At 46.8% G+C, this 17,727-nt stretch overlaps 1 protein-coding gene across 3 annotated transcripts in view; it reads left to right on the top strand.

The window, feature by feature from the left end:
• TRAPPC8 (trafficking protein particle complex subunit 8) overlaps window positions 1-17,727 on the top strand; it is a 1,010,076-nt gene that overhangs the window by 750,484 nt on the left and 241,865 nt on the right. The gene's annotated exons all lie outside the window — the stretch shown is intronic.

The raw sequence follows: 17,727 nt of genomic DNA, 5'->3' as shown, positions 1-17,727 counted from the left end.
GTTTTACCAGTTTAATTAAATCAAGATGGCTTCAGGTGTGCCACACCTTTATCATAAGTTAGACTGTTAACACACTATAGTTGTTCTTTAGAACACTCTGGGAGGCTGCAGCAGACCACAAGGGAATTGACTGACAGGCTGCTGCTGTTGGAAATACACTTTTTACTGAGAATGTCAGACTTCATACTCATATGACTGAGAAAGACAGTGTGAATTTACAGACTATATGCTCTCATTTTAACTTCCGGAGCAACTGCCATAACCTCTATGGGAAAATCATGAGGAAACAATTTTCTCTCAAACATGATTCCAGGGTAAAATCACGAGACAAAGAGATAGCTTTCTGCCAAATTTGATGTAATTCTGTCCAGCGGTTCGGGCTGTAGTCCTGTCTAAAATTCCTATGGGAAATTACATGGAGAAAACACATTTTAGGATCCACCCTTTTTCTCGTCCCCTGCTTGACAAATCATCCTGTTCCACACAGCAGCTGGAGTGAGTGGCAAACTAGTTTTGAAAATTTGGAGAAGATTTGCAAACTGCACCAAAGTTATTAACAAAACAAAAAATGCTTTTCCTACGGAAACCAGGTCCTAACTATACCTACTGGCGACAGCAGCTACCATAAATTGCTGAAGCTTCATTCCTGGAGCCAGGTTTGCTCAGGAATGCCATTTTTATGAAGTGGTCCTGAGAACTCCTTTTTCTCCAATTCCGTTAATTCCTGAGGATGCTGGCCACAGTGAAACAGGACCAAGACAGGATAATCTTGATAGCCCATGTAGACAGAGGTGGTACTCGGAGTTGCTGCATCTTTCCAAGAGGCGGAGCATGAAATTACAGTGCTGACCGGAAGCAAGATACTGCACAGCATTTGGCATTTCTACATTGGACGTCTTCGTACCTGAAAGCTTTCAGTTTGGACTCCCAAATAGAATGCCAGCAATTAAAACATTTTTAGACAGGCTTAAAATGTTTATCCTCTGCTAAGACAGCTTACTTCTCCTTAGGAGCTGAACAAAGCATTATCAAAATGAATAGGGTCTCCTTTTGAACCTGTGCATGAAGTTGCACTACAACATCGAGCATAAAAAGTAGCTTTTTTAATATCTATCACCTCAATCCTTCGGGTTAGTGTGATTCAGGCATTACGTATTAAAGACACCTGTAGGGTTTTCCGTCTTTGTAAAGTTGTATTCAGAACTCTACCAAGGTTCTTGCCTAAAATGACCTCTGATTTTCATGTTAATCAATTCATTACAATGCCAGCATTTTTCCTAATGTCTGTGATCATTTGTGGCAGTAAGTAATGGGCATTAGGGCAACCTTTCTAATGTGAAAGATGGTGTAAATCTTATCTCTACGCAACACCTGACCTGACATAATCAAAGAGCAAAAATAATATGAAATGTACCTTACAAGAAAGGGTGAAGGTAGCTCAAAGCATGTGTTCAAAGTGAGTTCCTGTAAGTGCCAATGGGAAGGGTCACCTGACTTTAAGATATACCAAATAACCTTTAACCAGGAGAATTCAAAAGCATGCTTTTGAACTCAAAATCTTCTTTAACCACTGCTAGCTTCCTTAAACAGAAGATTCCCAGTAGTAAATTTTGATTCTTTACTACTTCCATAGCTTGGTTTTCATATGTATGGTGCATATACAGGGGAAGAGAAGCAGCTTTAATCCCCTAATCTTATGCAATTTAGAAAAGATGTTTTACACTTACTGTATTTTTTAATTTTTTATTTTCATTGGATGCCTAAGCTTAGAGCTATGGTGGTGACTGGGGTACTCAAACAATCACCTTTAGATTCTTTGTACTTGATATGTATAAGAAAACTGTCACTTAACTGGTGTTTAGAATGCAGTGCAGAATCAAATGCATTAATACAGCTAAAAACATGCTGTACTAGCATGCCCCATCTGTTTTCCTGGAGCTTCCTGCCTGGCTCATACATCAATTTATGTTTTTTCTCCCTGATAAGATAAGGAGCTCAAACCTAGTTCTTTAAAAGAACAACGGGGCCATTTAGCTCTCCGTAGAATTCATAACTGCTAGATGTTCTTCTGTAGCTGAAACGTGATAATGAATTGTTAACTGTAAGAGCAAAGTGTAATTGTTAAATACATATTCATGTCTTAACTTAACAAAACAGTTTGAGAAGATATAGGGTTAAAAAATGTCAATAGATCTTTGGTTATTGTTGGCACTTCAATAAATACCTGCTTAGTAATGAGTATTTTGGTAGTTTATTTGTACTAAATGTGTTGCTTCTCCATCTACAGTTCTACTTGTGACAAATAAACCAGAAAGTCACCCTCACACTTTATTCTTAGAAACTATGTAACTTAAAATGGGTTTTCAAAATATCCATCGCACGTTAGCTAGTCACTTCTGTTTATGATAATTCTTTCATCCAAGGGGCCTCCCTTCAGGGTTGCATTTGTGGCCATTACATTACATCACAGCAAAGGTAACTGTTCTGCTGCCACTTGCAAGAAGTCCCTTTTCCTTCCTGAAAAACTCTGCAAGTTTTCCTTAAACTGTGAGTCCCTACCCGTGGCAGGGCACCTATTTTCTCCTTGCGCCCAAGGTGTCAGAGGAGCATGCACGTTGTCTCAAATTTTATGAGAGGCTGTTTGCTGCTTCAATAAAATAAACAAGCATTTGCAATGCAAGAGGTCACGCATTTGCAAGAGTTAGCTCTAGGCATTGTAAATGGTAAGTGTTTTTTTGCCACAGAAATTGGTTAACCCTGCCTCATAATTTGGTCCTTTCCTGCCACATAATACCACTGAGCAAGCAGGTCATCAAGTTCATGCGTGACAAAAGCGAACTTTTAATAAGAAACATTAAACAAGAATTGTGAAGGATAGGGTATCACAGCTCTATACAATGATGAACACAATTTAAGAGCTTAACTATAGTTAAAGAAGCCTTGCACTGAGATTTTGTAAGCTGTGCACAAACGAGATGCACTGTCCTCTCTGCAACTGTGACAAGAGGTAACTAAGAAACAATGTGAAGTAACTGGTAGTCATGCAAAAATGCTTGAATACTGCTCGTTGCGCTGTGTAGCACACTAATGTGCCCTGGGCACCATGAGCGTGAAAGAAAAACAAACAATGACAAGCAACTAGTAGTTATGCAAATCGCTCCAATACTGCTGATTGCGCTGTGTAAAACTTGAAGGTGCCATGGGCACGCCGTAGTCTGGTGGTGGGAGATGAAATCTGGGGCGAGCCTGCCTTCAACAGCCACTCATCGAGGTAGGGGCAGACTGAAACCCCTACTCTGCGCAGATGAGCTGCAACCACTGCCATCATTTTCACACACACCCAACAGGAGCTGGTAAGGCGAAAGGGGAGCACAGTAAACTGTGCTTGTGACTGGACTAGTTGCAAACCCCACCTGTCCATTGTGATGGCTTCCCAGTGGGGCAGGTGATGGTGAATCCTGACTCCAACTGGTCCTGAATGGAGCAACGGACTAGGAAGGTTTGGAGGCTGCAGCATGGGGTGGTGGGAGACTGGACTCCGTGATCGGCAGGCGTGTGTGATCCTGCGTCCACGGCCACGCAAAGGCTGGGCAGCATGCGCGGCACAGTGGCTGGAGGGAAACTGACACGGTTGGCTGCCCCTTTCATAGCCTCGAAAGGGGCAAAAAGCAGACTAAGGGCCCAAGGAGCAGCTGCGAGGCCAAGGGACCTGAGTGGTAGCGTGGGACTCCTTAAAGCACTTGAGTGCTGAGTCCCCTTTGTCTCAGAAGAGACAGATGCCATCAAAGAGCATGTAAATAGGGATTGCACTGTAAGAATGACGTCCTCTCTGCATCTTCTGCAATGTGGGCATCCCTCTTTGCTGTGCTGTTGAGGCCTAACTGTGACTCCCTGTGCCTGCTGCCAGAGGGTCCTGCTGGGGCCTCTACCAATTCCTGCTGGCTCTCCTGTGTGCTGATGGCTGGCCCTGACCTACCTGCCAAGATTGGGTCACCTGGACCTTGCTGGTCCCCACAAACAACTGCAGACTCCATGCACTGCTTTCCTGTATTTGCCAAGGCTTGTTGGTGGTCCAACTGACCCCTCAGCAATTGGACGACCGGCGTGGGGAAGCTCGTGGACTACTCCTGGTATCTTCCTGCATCATCTGGACTCCACAGCTGCACTACATCATCCACTGTCCTGCAGGAAAGCATCTCCAAAAATCGACAGTTTATATAGTAGATGATGGGTTATGTAGCAAATGCAGCAAATCCATAATTATGTGGAAAAAAAGCAGCGACTGCAGAATCACGTAATTCAAGTGGCCCTGGGTATAAGTCTGTGTCATTGTGGGTGTAACTGAAATTAAATTTTCCAAGGTATTCGGTTTGTTAGTAATTTAAACAGTCTAAATCCCACAAAAACATATTGTAGTTGGTGTTCTATAAATATTCATTTTGGTAGGAACACAAACACACACACACACCCATTGACTAATCATATTAAATGACATCAAATGTATCTATATAAATAAATATATTTATATTCCTAAGCTTTTACTGAAAAAAGATGTTGCACCATATATTGTGTCGAGCAATGCTGCAGTCTCTCCTACTTCCTGTTTTATCCTTTCACATATTTCCTTCAGAATTATTTTAAGAGGGCAGTTTGTGGGTAGAGTATATGTTTCACTCTGTGGTTTGCTTTGATAAGTAAGGTGTGGCGGCGTGTCCTACTGTGCCCATTTCTCACCCCTACTGAAAAATGCAAGTCTTGTTAAGTGAAAATACTAAGTACCCGTGAACTTACTCTGGTGATGCCCTGTTTCTTCTTCTCTTTTAAGAAAAGTTACTCATTTGCACTAAATAACACGTTGAAGTTTCAAGGAACTGAAACCAGTTAAAGCTAAAAATCAGGGTAATGCACAGCTATCACACAGAATGTCAGTCAGCAATTAACATGCTTGATTGTGGTCAAACACCAGGCAGGTGTCAACACCATGTGTGTGCTGGTTGTTTATTGATGTTCATAAAGTTTACAGTGCAACGCATTTTAAATGACCTCACCTGCATTAAGGAATACATTCACACGGCCCGTTTTTTTTTTTTATTTTTTTTTTTAGGTTGAGCACACCAGTGCATCTGACCTGTTAGCTACTCTCTGGGCTTTAACATGCCCATCTCATGCCCATCACTTTCGTTTGTTAGTGGGCTTGCATTTCAAAATTCCATTCACATTATTTTTTAAAGACATGCATACGTGATCCATTTTCCGGTGTTTAGCCCCCCTCAAGAGCACCGTCCAGCAACTGTTAACATACGTAGCATCCACATGCAGGTATCTCAAGGCAACGACAACCAACTGGTTGATCCTGCTGTCCCACGGACAACGTGAAGGCTCTGCTCACAAGTGGTGGGTCTGTGGTACTCTTTGGGTCCCTGCTGTCTTCTGATCCACTTGGGAGACTGAGCCCATGCTGCAGCCACTGGAACAGCACCCCTGTGTACCTTGACTGTTGCTCTTGCCAAGGCTTGTTGGCTGTTCCACCAAAAGATCTTCAGGCACCAAGAAGCCCCAGCCTCCAGCACTCTGCAGCTCGGAAGATCAACCTCCGTTCTGCAGCTCCTGCGACGTGGGACTTCTGTTTTGTAGTGCTGCTGAGGCCTCCTTGTGACTCCCTGTCTCCGTCGCCTGTGAGACACTCGTGGAGGCTCTGTCGACTTCTTCTGGCTTCCCTGTGTGTTGAGGCCCAGCCCTGACTCCCCCTCAAGGGTAGGGTATCCCGGACCTTGCTGGTCCCCCAAAAACTTGAAAATCCATCTTAAGCTCCTGTTTTCTGGTCACTGACCCTCCCGAAATCTGGCGACTGACGTGGGACAGTTCGTAGGTGACTCCTAGAATCTTCTGCAGCTTCTGGACCCCACAGCTGGACTCTAGGAGGGTGAGCATAGCCCCTGCACCACATGGGCACCTCTGAGAGTGCTGGACTTTACTGGACTCTGTCCCCTTCCTTTTCAGGTCTTCTACATCTGGAATCTGTCCTTGGGTCGCAACAGCAGCTGGACAACAGAGGCCTCTATTGACTTCAGCAAACGTTTCCGACGTCCTTTCACCCCATGCATCCGGGTCCCCTGGTGTAGGTACTCCTGTCTTTTGGGTATCCTTGTGTAGGGACACTCTCCAACCTTCCTCTTGTCTTTGAGTCTTCTCGGAGTCCACCTGGAAGGGTTCTGAAACTCATGAATTCCAACTGCGACTTCCCTGTGTTAGCCTGTCGGACAACCGGGTAGATAACCACTCTGCACCTGGTTGCCGTCTGACACTTGCTGTACTTAACCTCTGATGTTTTCGTTCTTCCCCAGCTCATAGCTAACTACCATACTTACCTTGGTTGGGTTCACTACTTTGCATTCTACTTAACTAGTATATGGTTTGGCCCCCACCATTGGGCCCTGTACATTTTATGCTATTTCTGCTTGTTCTTTTGTGTATATTGTACAAAGCTGGCCTGGTGTGTGGTGGGTACCTCATACCAGATCTAGGTATCCCCTATTACTGTAGTTTAGTCAGTAGAAGCCAGGCTCTCTAGAGTTAGCTGTGGATGAGCAGGAGACATGCAAAGCTCATGCAATACCACTGTAGTCACACAGCACTCACACACATGAAAGAAAACACCCAGTGTTACAAACATAAAGGTACTTTATTTTAGTGACACAATTACAAAATGTACTAGAGAGGCAACCCTCCAATAGGAGCTAAGTAACACACTAGATTTGCACACTAGTAATCGGAAATAGGCATAAAAAGCAATAGACATTAGTGACCCTAGGGGGAGCCCAAACCATATACTAAAAATATGGAATGCGAATGCAGGACCCCTACCTAGGTAAGGGGAACCTGTAGAGGGGAGCTGGAGGAACTAGGAAACCCCAAAGGAGTAAGTACCACAGTGCCCCCCCAGCGACCAGGAAGAAAGGAGTAAGTTACTGGATTTTCCCCAAACTACCAGAAGGACTGAAAATTAAGATAATGCAACACCCAGACAAGACTGCAAGAAACTAGTTGGGGAGTGGGGGGGGGGCGGGGAGTCCTCAGAAGAAACGGCAGCCCACATTGGAGATCCACTGGACAAGGACCCAGGAGTCGCAGAGGAGCCCACACAGCACAACTGAAGAAGTGTCCCACGCCGCAGGAGAAGCACACAGAGGGCTGTGCGTCGGAGGGAAGAGTGCTGGGGCCTGTAGCTACACGAAACCTTAAGATCCCTCGGAGGAGATGCCAACATGCCCCGGTAGGTGCAAGAGAGGCTGTGCAAGGGGTACTGTCCTTATGGGAAGGCAAGGGCTTACCTCCACCAAAGTTGGACAACTGGTAGAGAGGACAAAGGGGACCACTCCAGACCACCACCTGTGATGCAGGATCCACGCAGCTCAGGATGAGCGGAGATTCACGCAACCAGTCATCGGTGCAGTTGGTGCCTGCGAATGCAGGGAAAGTGACTCCTTCATTCCAAAGAGGATTGCTTCGTCCCTCTTGTGCAGGCTGAAGACTTGCCACCCTCAGAGGATGCACAGCTAGTTCGAAGGAGAAAACCCTGCACAGCGAAGTGGTACAAGGTAGCTTTGTCTGCTTTCTTATGTACACCTGAACTCTGTTCTTTCCAGCTGCCCATTGTTATAAAATTTATCAGAGAACTGTATTCCACCAATATCCTCTTACCTTCCATTTGAGATTTGAAATTGAGGTTACTGTTCTTTATTTTGTAATCCTTCATTGTTGTTTTGACAGGTACTTAACACTAAACACTTATTTTCTCATGTCAATTATATGTACCAGAAGAGCAGTATAATTGCATTAACTGTCATAGGAGCAAACTTACCTTCTTTCCTTGTTTCAAAAGAGGGTGCTGAGAGTAAAACCTGTATTTTTGCCCAAGATAGTGCCTAAGCTCCGTACTGTAGGAAAGTACCCTCTTTTGGCATGGTTACCCCTACGTTTTGCCTGCTATCAGTATGCTCTGATTGTTTTCACTGGGATCCTGCTAAACAGGACCCCAGTGATTGTGCTCTCTCCCTCTAAATGTGGTGCCCCCATATAAGTGCCTAGTGTATGGTACGTAGGTACCCAGGACATTGAGGCACCAGGGGTTCCCTGTGGGCTGCAGCATGTATTATGCCACCCATGGGAGCCCATGCAAAATGTGCCTGCAGGCCGGCCATTGCAGTCTGTGTGAAAAGATGCATGAACCATTTCACTACAGGTCACTGTATTAGGTCGTTGTAAATCACCCTTATGGTAGGTCCTCCTAGTCCAGATGGCAGGGTGCAGGCCACTGTGTATGAGCGCACCCCTGCATGAGCAGAGGACCCCTATGAACTCCAGCTCAATTGTACTGGACTTCGTAAGTGTGGGGGAGCCATTTTACCAATGTAACCGGACACAGCTACATAATGGTAGCTCCAAACCTGGGCATGTTTGGTATCAAGGATGTCGGAATAACGCCCCAATATTATTATGAGTATTGGTTGCATGGTTTCATGCACTCTGGGGACTCCTTAGAGAACCCTTTGCCCCAGGAGTCCGCCTACCAGTCTTCCAGGGTTTTGCAAGTAGCCTACTCTGCTGCCACCCTTCAGATAGGTTTATGTTCTCCTGCTGCTTGACCAGCTCAAGCAGGGGAAGGCAGAACAAAGGATTTCTGTGGGAGAGGGAAGCAACACCCTCTTTCCTTGGAAATAAGTATGACATGGCTTGGGAGGAGTAGCCCCCCAAGCCACCGGTATACTTTGAAGAGCACATTTGGTGCCATCCTTGCATTAACCAGTTTGCACCAGTCCAGGGACCCCCAGTCCCTTCTCTGGCACAAAACTGGGTAAAGGAAAGGGGAGTGAATACTCCCCTGTCCATCACAACCCAAGGAGTGGTGTCCGGAGCTCCTCCAGGTGGACACTTGGTTCTGCCAACTTGAATCCAAGATGTGCAGAGGCCCCTTGGAGCATCTGAATGGCTAGGTCAGGTAAGTGATGTCACAGCCCCCACCTGATAAGTGGTAGCCCTGCTAGGTGACCAGTCCCCTTTCTTGGGCTATTTAGGGTCTCCCTCTTGGGTGGGTGCTCAGATTCGACATGCAAGACTTCATCTTCTGGCTGCTGAAACCGCAACTGGACTCTTCAGGAACCAACAATCTGCAACAACAGCGATGACTCTGCTTTGCAACATTGTTTCCCCAGCTCCTTCCAGCAACTACAACTTTTCACCGGCTGTGCATCCTCTGCGGTCAGCAAGGCTTCAGTCTGCACAAAGAAGCAAGAAAGAATCTCCCTTGGAGTGAAGGCTTCACTCCCCTGCATCTGCAGGTACCAACTGCAACAACAACCATGTGCGTGGATCTGCTCTCCTCCGGAACTGAATGGATCCTGCGTTACAGGTGGTGGTCTGGAGTGGTCCGCTTGGTCCTCTCTGCCAGCTGTCCAACTTGGGAGACAGTAAGCCCTTGCACGTCCTTGCAGAAGAGTATTCTTGTGCACCGCAACTCTTGAGGCTACCAAGGCTTGTTTGCTCCAAGGGATCGTCAAGCTCCGTGTAGTCCCGGCCCCCAGCATTTCTTCCTGCCAAGCCCAGTCTCCTCTCTGCTGTGGGACTCCTCTTCAGGTGTGCTGAGTGGGCCTTACTGCGACTGCTGTGGCTGCTGCCAGTGGGTTGCTTGTGGCTCCTCTTCTGGTGACTCTCCTGACTGCTGAGGATCACCCTGGACTCCCCTCCTTGGGTCGAGTCCCCTGGGCCTTGCTGGTCCTCTTTAGCTTTCCAACACTTCTTCACCGACTCTTGCATTTGCCAAGGCTTGTTGGTGGTTCTCCAGCCCCACTAATCAACTGCAACCCGACCGCCAACGTGGGACATCTCCTGAATCACTTCTGGGACTTCTCTTTATTTCCCATGCTGCACTGCTGGTCTTCTACGTTCACCATCGACCTGTTCCTGCATCCACAGAAGGGTGGGTAGTGGTTCCTGCCACAACCAGACACTCCAACACGAGCTGGACTTGGTCCCCTTCCTTTGCAGGTCCTGTTCTGCCAGGATGCTCCTTTTGGTTCTTTTGGTCTGATTTGTATCTTGCATAATTCATTTCAAAAGTCCTCCTGTATGTTTTGGGGAAAACCAGGTACTTACTTCTCCTCTCCTGATTTCTAAGGGTCACTCTGGTACTCACCTCTTGGGGTTCCTAGTTCCTCCAGCTCCCCTCTCCTGATTTCACATCCTTGGGTGGGGAACTGGCTTTCACATTCCACTTCCTTGGTATATGGTTTGGCCCTCCCTTAGGGCCCTCACTGTTTACCTATACTTTTGCCGGTGCTTGTTGTTCTTATACACTTTTACGGATTTCTAATGTGTATATAATAGTGTGTTTACTTACCTCTAGTTGCGGGGACTGCCTATTAGTATTCTAGTATTTGTGTTACCATAATAAAGTAGCTTTTTTTTTTGTAACGCTGTGTGCTTCTTTCATGTGTGAGAGTACTGTGTGGCTATAGTGGTATTGCATAAGCTTTGCGCATCCTAGATAGGTCTTGGCTGCTCATCCACAGCTACCTCTAGAGATCCCTGGCTTCCTAGACACTGTCCACACTTCACTAATAGGGGATCCCGGGACCTGGTATAAGGTGATAACACCATAAGTGCTCACCAGGCCAGCTTCCTACACATAACTCTCAAAAAGTGTCACTGGGCAAGCTAGTCCCGATGAGCTCTAAGCTGACCAAGGAGTACAGGGCATATAAATAATATTTATCTGATAGAGACGTCTAGTTGCAGATTTCTTACCTTAGAATTTTTCCCAGGCGTCAGTCTGAATCCCGATATTTTCAAGAGCAGTACCCCTTCATGCCATCAGATGGCGTTGATCAGCTCTGCTTCCGTTGTCTGCCTTGTTCACGCTGGCACGCTGACATCAGCTCTTTTCTTTCCGCGCCAGCCAGCACTGATCCGAAGAGACCTAACCCATAGTAATTTCTTGACTGGCCCTTTTTTACTTTTTGTCAAAGTTTTATCGAGTTATACAAGTGCTGGAACATCAGTGATTTGTTTTAGGGAGACGGGTTTTCCAGCCTTGAGGGTCCTGTCATCGGGCGATGTCTGTGACAGATCTACACCTTGTGTGCCTTTCTTGTTTTATATGCAACCATGACCCGAAGTCTGGTTCCAGTTGTTGTGCCATGTATTCAAAGCCTTTGAGGGAACAGTCCCTGAAGCTGTTGGAGGCCTGACACTCGACTCCTCGTAAGTTGAGGTCTGAGAAGCGGTCGCAGAGTTCCCCATCGTCCCACTTCCAATGCTGGACGATGGGGTAAGTCGAGGCACAAGAAGTCAAAGAAAGCAAAATGTTCTTCAACTTCACCCTGTCAGTCTGCTGATGAGGGAGCGGGAGCATAGTTTTTCTAGGCCTCCATCTGCGGAGCCTGCGTCTGGGCTGACTCCGCATCGCCCAGAGTTTCTGGGAGCCGGAGAGACACCTGCCCAATCAAGAGTTTTATGAGGTCATGTGCCTCATTTTTGGGCAATCCGATACCGTTAGAGCGCCCTCAGGTATTGAGGATCAGAAGGGGACCCCTTCGGGTTTCGTGGCCTCGGCCTCAGCTCTGAGAGACACTCCTGGATCCATGCTTGATTCCATAATGGCGTCAGTCGTACCATCTTGAGCTTCCCTGACCCTGGTCTTGATGCTCCTGGCGCCACCCGTACCCCCAGGCAGCGCTGTCCCCAACCTCATTGGTGACTCAACACGGAGCAACTGCTGCACCGTCCGGAGCCGTGCCTCCTGTGTCGGACCCTGAGCCCTATGGGCCTAGGGTATGGTGAGGAATGGGTGGGTTCGCTACACCCTCTAGAATATAAGCTCCATGACCCTTGGAGTGGCATGCAGACTTGGGTGAAGCCAGAGGACTGTCATGCTTTCTTCTCCTAATGTAGCTACGGAGAAGGTACTTCCTGCTTTATGGTGGTGCGAAGAGCAGCTGATGTTCTGGACCTTGAGCTGACTTTGGTGGCAGTCAGAACTAACCTCCTGACAAAGTTGCTTCAACCTGGAGCTCATTCACAGAACCCCTGCCCCCTTTCAGTGACTGCCCTTACTGTCCTTCAGGGTACCTGGTCCAATCCCAGCACAGAGGCTCCTGTGAACAGTACAATGGCCCGCCACCAACGCTCTTCTCCAGGCCACTTAAGTTTCCCTATAAAACACCCCACCCCTGAGAGCTTGGTTATTCAAGCCTACACCACCCAAGGCGTGTTTCCTCCACACCCCCGGTTAGGGAATCCAAGAGGTTGGATACACTTGGGACAAAGATATTTTTTTCTGCCAGCCTGACATTATGGTTTTTGAACACCGCATGCCTTTTGGGTTGTTGTTCCCACACCCTGTGGAATACAGTTGCACAAGTGCTGCCACAGGATCCGGAGAAGGCTTGGGTTGTAGTCTCCCAAGCACTTGCTGATGGGAGAGTTGCAGCAAAGTTCACTATCCGATGTGGACTGGACACGACCGACCAACTTGGGTAGAGCGATTGCATCAACAGTGGCCATTAGGTGCCATACCTGGTTGATGACATCTGTTTTTTGGGGGGATGTCCAAGCCAATGTTATGGACATGCCCTTAGGTCAAGCGGTTCAAGGATTCTCATGCTACAGCCAGGTCCTTGGGCCTTGTGGTGTCCCTGCGTCTCCCTCACTCTGCTTTTTACCCCTTTCGTGGCTATGAAAGGGCACCCTACACATCCATTCCCATCATGCCACTGTGCAACACATGCTGCTGAGCCTCTGCGTGGCCGGGGACATGGGATCCGCCGACCTCATGGATCAGAGAGCCCACCCAAGCCCCCCCTCTCATTCGCACCCCTCCCCCTAGCAGCTGCCTCCAAACCTTCATAGTCTGACTCTTCCCCACCAGGAACCAGTTGGTTGCAGGATTTGCAGTTACCTGCTCCACTGGCAGTCCTTCACGTCAAACAGGTGAGTTTTTGCAGGTAGTCCGAAGGGGCAACCCTGACTCTTTGAGACTACCCCTCCTTCCATGCCACCATCCTACGATCAGATGATGGAGGATTACTTGGTATTTCCCTGAGGGGAAGCTACAGCTCTCTTGGCCAAGGGAGCCATAGAGAGGATTACTGTGCCAGTAGTAGGTCATGGTTGCTATTTCCACTACTTTCTGGTACCCACAAAGAACAAGAGCCACCATCCTGTCCTAGACCTTTGGAACCTCAATCTCTTCCTCAGGAGGGAGAAGTTCAAAACGCCCACTCTGACTGAGGTTTTATCTGCCGTAGACTGGATGGTAGCATTGGATGTGGAGGATGCTAATTTTCATATTCCCGTCCTGCCGGCCCACAGACGTTACTTGCAGTTCACGCTAGGCCACAATCACTTTCAGTTCACTATGATCCCATTTGGCCTAACCAGCTCCCTTCGGGTGTTATCCAAGGTGATGGTGGTGGTCACAGCTTATCTGTGCAGGTCGGGGATTTCAGCCTTCCCCTACCTTGACGTCTGGCTATTGAAGATGGACTCATCCAACCTGTTGTCTCCCACCTCCAGACTATGGCCGACCTCCTACATTCGCTGGGGTTCACTATAAACAAGCCATAGTTACACCTGATTCCCTCTCAGATGCTCCCTTTCTTCAGAGCTGTTCTGGACACAGTGGAGTTCTGGGCTTATCCTCCAGAGCGACGAGTCCAGGATATTCAGGCTATGACACTGATGTTTTAGCCTCTATCCTGGATTTCGGTGAGAATGACTGAGGATGCATGGGCCTCATGGCCTCCAGCATCCTGTTGGTTAATCATGCTAGATGGACTATGCAGGCTCTGCAGTGGGACCTGATGTTCCAGTGGGTGCAGCATCAGGGTAATCTCTCCAGCATGGTCCAGATCTCAGAGGGAACTGCTTGAGATCTGCAGTGGTGGTTAACGAATCACGATTGATTCAGAGGCAAACCTCTCTCTCTTCCCCAGCCAAAGTTGACAGTAGTGACAGATGCTTCACTCCTGGGCTGGGGTGGTCATCCGGGAGAGGCGGAGATCAGAGACATCTGGTCTCCGGCAGGGTCAGGACTCCACCTCAACCTAATGGCGCTCCGAGTGATTAGGCTAGCATTAAAAGCATTTCTTCCTTCTCTCAAGGAAAGGGTAGTGCAGGTGTTCACAGATAACACCACTGGCATGTAGTACTGCAGCAGGGCGGGTGGGGTTGCGGACCCTTTGTCCAGAGGTTCTGCGCCTCTGGACATGGCTGGAAAAACAGGGCATATCTCTGGTGGTTTAACATCTGGCGGGCTTTCTGAATGCCAGAGCAGACAAACTCAGCCAACAATGCTTAGTCGATCAAGAATGGCATCTCCATCCTGAGGTGGCGCAAGGTCACTTTTGGCAGTGGGTAGAGCCTTGGTTAGATCTGTTTGCTTCCACAGAGAACACACAATGTCTGCAGTATTGCACATTGGAGTTTCCAAGGTGGCAATCGCTCAGCAATGCTTTTCGTCTCAAGACCACCTGTACTCCCTTCTACCTATACCACGTCCGCCCAGAGTTCTCAAGAAGATCAAAATCGAAGGGGCCCCAGTCATTCTTGACTCTGGACTTGGCACAGAGAGCCTGGTATCCCGAGCTACTGAGCATGGCCATTGATCCTCCGATCTGAATGCCTCTTCAGGAGGATCTTTTGTCGTAGCAGCAGGGGACGGTTCTCCACCCAAAACTGTCCAGTTTCCATCTTCTTGCATGGAGATTGAGCGGCAACATTTGACAGCTTTTGACCTTCCATCTGAAGTCTGTAACGTGATCTTGGCAGCCAGGCGACCCTCCACCAAAACGGTATATGCCAGTCATTGGAATAACTTTGTGGTATGGTGCACAGACAAGTCTGTTGATCCCCTTTCTGCCCCTCGCTCTGAGATCCTATTGTTTATCATTTCTCTGGCCCAGCAGGGCTCTGCTAAGGGCACTCTCAACGGTTATTTATCTGCTATCTCTGTGTTTTTGAGGTTGCCTCATAAACCTTCTTTTTTTCAGCCTCCTATTGTTGATAGGTTCTTTAAAGGTCTTACTTATATGGTTCCTCCGTCCCCATTCATTATGCCCCAATGGGTTTTGAATTTGGTTCTGACATTTCTAATCTGCTCTCCTTTTGAGCCTCTCCACAATTGTCCTGTCCGGCTTCTAACATTAAAGACAGCCTTCCTTGTTGCCATTACTTCCACCCGCTCGGTGAGCGAGCTGCAGGCATTGTCATCTAAGCCGTCCTACCTTTACATCTCTTCTGACATTGTGGCGTTTGGCACTAAAGCTTCCTTTTTTCAAAAAGTGGTGACGCCCTTTCATGTATCGACCTTTCATGTAAGTCAATACATCATCTTGCCTACTTTTTACACACTCCCACATCCTTCTACGGAAGAGGGGAGACTCCACAACCTGGACCCATAACGACCGTTGGCGTTATACTTCAATCGTACTATAGAGTTCCAGGTGGATGATCAACACGTCTATGGTTATGTAGGTGCGAAGAAAGGTCGGACAGTGCAGAAGAGAACCATCTCCAGCTGGGTCGTTCTCTGCATTAAAATCTGCTACGCATTGGCCAAGAAGCAACCACCTGAAAATTTGCATGCTCATTCTACCAGAGCAACAGTTGCAACTACTGCGTTAGCATGTGGCGTTCCAGTCCTTGACATCTGTCATGTGGCAACGTCGGAATCCTGGCACACGTTCACCAAACACTACTGCCTTGACAGTCCGGTCCGAAGGGACACGTACTTTTCCGGTTCGTTCCTGTAGGACTTCCTAGTATTATCTTGGTTTGCAGACCCACTGCCAGGGATGGTATAGCATGGATATCTATTCTGAGGTAAGGAATCTGCCACTAGATGTCTCTATCAGATTGACAAGTTACTTACCTTTGGTAACACCTTATGTGGTGTAGACCATATCTAGTTGCACCCACCCATCCTTCCTGCTCTGCAAACTGATTTCTAGGGACAGGGAGTCCCTTTTTCAGGGCCTTAATTTTGATGAACCAGTGATCATTGTTCTTCATGGCTCTGTGCGTCTGGTGTAGTGAAAAGAAACTGATGTCAGTGCGTCGAAGTTGCGCCTATATAGGAATCATGATGCCACATCCGGTGCGGACAATGATGGTCATGGAGCCGATCAGTGCCACCTAACGGTTTGCAGGAGTACTGCTTGAGAAAATTCGCCAGATCCAGGCTGAAGCCTGGGGCACATTCTAAGGTAAGGAATCCGCAACTAGATATTGTCTCTACCAGATAAAGCATTATTGTAGATAAGTAATTTTTCCTATAAGATTCTGGGACTTCAAAAAGAGATTATAATGCAAAAGCAGGTGATTTCCAGATTCCAGGTTGTGCTTAAAGATATGTTACCAGATGTTGAGGAAAGAGCCACCTGAAGCTACCAGGCCTCGTTCAGTGAGAGACTAGACAACCACAGTATGATGTTTTCAATTTTTGCCACTTATTTACGTTTGTGGGGTTTTATTTATTTATTTTTGTTGCAAAACATTGCTCTCAACTTGTATAGCCAGTTAGAAGTGCAGTTCAATAAAACACCTTCAGATACAGTTCAGAGACCCTCTCTGCTTTTAAAATGTGCGAGGAAACATGAGTTTGTCAAAATACCTTTGTAAGGATACTAGATCCTTGTGTGGATTCCTCACCCATTTTCTTCCCTCTGTCTTCTTAAGTGGTCTGTTATTTTTTCTACGTATGAGGACAGTACAAACCTGTGGGAACACGATTTTATACAATACAATTCTACATGTCTTTTTGGTGGTGTTAATGCTTAATCTTTGGTATGCTTTGTGTTGCTATTCAGTGCATTGTTACATTTTCCTGTGTTGTTAGTAGAGTTGGTTGAAAAGTGTTTGAATGGCCATCTGAACATTGTATTGGTGTCCTTGAAATGTTTTAGACGATTGTAATATTCTTTTTGATCTAGCCTAGCTGAAGCTGTAGGACATTGGCATCACCAAAGATAAACAGTTGTAATCTTATCATTGTCACTTCCACACTCTTGATGCCATGATTGTGTTGTTGGAGCTACCCACTTTCCTGAAAAGTACTTATTATGTTGACTTTAATTGCAGATGTGTGCTATCAGGTAGAAATCAAGTCTTTCTTTAACTAGCCACCCATGACGTATACATTTATTCAGTTTTCACTGCTCTGGGGTCTACATTAGTGTGTGGTAATGAAATCTCCTTAGCAAGCACCACATATTTTTATTTCTTATTCTGTGTTCATAGCTTGCTATGAGTTCTACTCCCTTGAATTTTCTGGTGTAAATTTTCGAGCTATTATGTTTTAATAGAGGTATTCAATCCTGCTGTACATGATTTTGAAGGCCCTCCTTTTTGGAATCTTGCTACTGACATCTTTAACTGTCTGGTGACAGACTAATGATTTTACACTACTACGACTCACAGCATTTAGCAGATAAGATCATTCCTAAATTGACTCTGGTATATCACACATGCACCGTCTAAATTTTGGCTCACACTTTGGATGGAATGCATGGAGTTATGCGGTGACAGCCCAGCCAAAGGCATTGCTACTTTCAGTACTTGTTGTATTGTGTTGACGATCATCTGCTGTTGATTAAAAGATTAACATATTGATCTCTTTCAAGCAAATATATTAATTGAATTCATTCATAGTACTGAAGCTGTAGTTTCTTG

This window comes from Pleurodeles waltl, chromosome 2_2, assembly GCF_031143425.1.
Source record: "Pleurodeles waltl isolate 20211129_DDA chromosome 2_2, aPleWal1.hap1.20221129, whole genome shotgun sequence".
Taxonomy (NCBI): Eukaryota; Metazoa; Chordata; class Amphibia; order Caudata; family Salamandridae; genus Pleurodeles; species Pleurodeles waltl.
The sequence above is the reverse complement of the archived record's forward strand: the minus strand, read 5'-3'. Positions and strand labels throughout refer to the sequence as shown.